The sequence below is a fragment of a genome, unplaced genomic scaffold (genome assembly GCF_019419815.1).
Source record: "Pyrus x bretschneideri cultivar Hongxiangsu unplaced genomic scaffold, Pyrus_bretschneideri_v1 Contig9, whole genome shotgun sequence".
Taxonomy (NCBI): domain Eukaryota; kingdom Viridiplantae; phylum Streptophyta; class Magnoliopsida; order Rosales; family Rosaceae; genus Pyrus; species Pyrus x bretschneideri.
This window is the reverse complement of record NW_025999831.1, coordinates 3,815,365-3,818,092: the sequence shown is the minus strand read 5'-3', so window position 1 is coordinate 3,818,092 and position 2,728 is coordinate 3,815,365. Positions and strand designations below refer to the sequence as shown.

At 36.3% G+C, this 2,728-nt stretch overlaps 1 pseudogene; it reads right to left on the bottom strand.

Moving 5' to 3' along the window:
• Window positions 1–1,725: 1,725 nt before the first annotated feature.
• Window positions 1,726–2,368, bottom strand: LOC103934230 (annotated as a pseudogene).
• Window positions 2,369–2,728: the final 360 nt, after the last annotated feature.

The following is a 2,728-nucleotide window of genomic DNA, read 5'->3' as shown; positions in this document are numbered from 1 at the left end:
TCATCAACAGTATGCCTACTCATTCGTTGTTCATGAACCAACAAGCTACTTTGCATCACATCAATGGAAAGGGCATCCAGATCGTTAGACTCCTCAATAAAACATACAACATAGTCATATTTTGGAGTCATAGATCTTAGAATTTTCTCAATAACCACCATATGCCCCATTGTGTCTCCATGAACCCTTATCTTGTTGGCTATGGTGAGGGTTTCACAGATTCACCTACCTTCATATGAAGCACTTCAAACTCTTTGCGAAGAGCTTGCAACTGTGCATGCTTGACTCATGCAGTTCCCTGATACTTCTGCTTCAATGAATCCCAAATGTCCATCTCAATTTCTTTATTCGGAATCGTTTCTAGGATGGAGCGATCAATCGCTTGAAACAAATAGTTATTTGCCTTCAAGTCCTTCAACTTTTGATCTTTGATCGTCTTCTTTTGTACGTCAGTGGGATCCACTCCTTCTACTACTGTAGGGATCCCAGTCTATACCAGGCTCCAATACTTATTGGAACGCAAGAAATTCTCCATAAGCATACTTCAGTGATCATAATGTCCATAAAACTTTGGTATCGCAGGTTGCATGAAACTATTCTCCGCCGCCATGTCGTTGTTCTAGCTACGGTCTTTTCAAACTTCGATCAGGCCCTATGATGGGGCTCTGATACCAGATGTTAAAACCAAGAACGAACGTTTGACAAGAATGTATGTTTGAACATGCACACAAGAACTGGGAGAATATTTCTTCTTCAATTCAAGAACATAAGATGGCATTAAATAGCCATACAAAACAAACTGAAATGAAAGCATAACAACCCACGTTTACACAACCCTAATTACGTGGTGCATGACTAGTGATGGAAACAAACTAAACAATGTATCCCTCAAAGTTAGGGATTATTATCCCTCAAAGTTAGGGATTATTATCCACTACTTGAAACAAACCTACAAACAAGGAAGCCCAACCCTAACGGCTAGGTAACCCTAAAAACTTCAACACCACCGCGGTTACGGCAAGTAGGAGCAGCAGAATTTCAATCATGCCTTTAACGTTGTTTTTTTTACTAATATCATTTTTAGTTTTAAATGTAAAAATAGTTTTTAAAGTTAATCCACATGTCGTTATATGATTGTATTTGTGAGACTCACGTGGCGCCGCATCATCACACTAATAGAGCAATTGACATATTTTTCACGAAAAAACTAAAATGATCACGATGGACAAATTCAAAGAAGGACTAAAATGATTCATGAAAGACAAATTCAAGAACACTACTATTGATTATCATTAATTGTTAAGGACCAGATTAAGGAGTTATGTCAATGTCACGAATCATTTTGGCTAGAAAGCCTTTAATTTATTTGATTGTTAAATTTGAGGGTATTGTCTATTTAGGTGAAATTTTGGATACATTTGAAAGATTTTATAAAAAGTGACATTTTTTAAATTAAGGGTTAATTTTTTGCTATAGTTGATGAATACTCCTTCACAAGCCTTATGATGCTACGGATTGACATGATTGTTGCAATGTACTAGATAAACCTTTCATAATATAGCTACTCCTGAACAAGAGTAAATATTCATCAACAACACATCTATTTAATCTTAAAAAAAAAATTCCTTTAAACAAAACTTTCAAAGTTTATCCACCCAAATCATTAACAACAAAATCAATCTTAGTTTTAAAATAAAAATTAACTAAAAGAACTACAACGTGTCTCTAAAATACAGCACTCAAAAGACATAACACAAGAGTGGTAACGGCCAATCCAAGCTTCGAAAAATAAATAGTCGGAGCACTGCTTGAAGTTGAGCTTGGATGAGAGTCTGAAGGTAATGATCCCTGAGGTGCCGGGTTTGGACTTGCCAGCGAACTCTGCGGTATAGGAAGGGTAACCTTGATATCCACCTTTTGTCCGGCTTGACAATGGCCGGGAGCACCACAAAGAAAGTAATAGTGGTCGGGCCTTTTAAGAGTGATGGTGTCCGAACCAGAGGTATAAACTGCGATAGCAGCGGTAGTGTTGCAAGATTCAAAATCTTGTTTCGTAACTTGCATCAAGTTGTGGAATTGACTATTGTAAGCAAATATGAGAGTATCACCGACATGAAACTCTTTTGTTGAAGCCCACTTGTTGTAATCAACGTGACCTCTAGACGTCCACCCATCATAATCGCCAACTTTATAAACATCACCTAAACAAACACCAGAAAGCACCATCATCATCACGAAGAAAATTAGTGCAATCGTGTTTTGCAGAGCCATGGCTAAAGAAATAGAAGAGGAAGGACAAATCGAGAGTGAAGGAAAGGAATAATTGACTAAAATTTGTTTGAGTGAAAGACTCGAGGCGACCTTGCATATATATATATATATAGATCAATGTGCTTTCTCCTAGTCCTGTTCGGAATAGGTTTCCAAATTGCAATTACTAGTAGTAGTAGGAAATAATATATGCATATTGTCGCAAATGGATAGCAGAATGAGTAGTACTAACAGGATTCAGTTTTTGACAAGAAAACAATCTACTAGTAGAATACTAGGATACGGAAGTATACATTTTTTCCAATAAAATAGATTTTTATTTAATTGCGGGAATGTCACGTCCGGTTCGCAAATAAGAAAAAATTAAAATTTATTTGTAACAAATCGAAGTATAAAATAAATTGGGCTTATTAGAAATTGTAAATAAGATTTATGGATACACTGCAGATCATTGTAC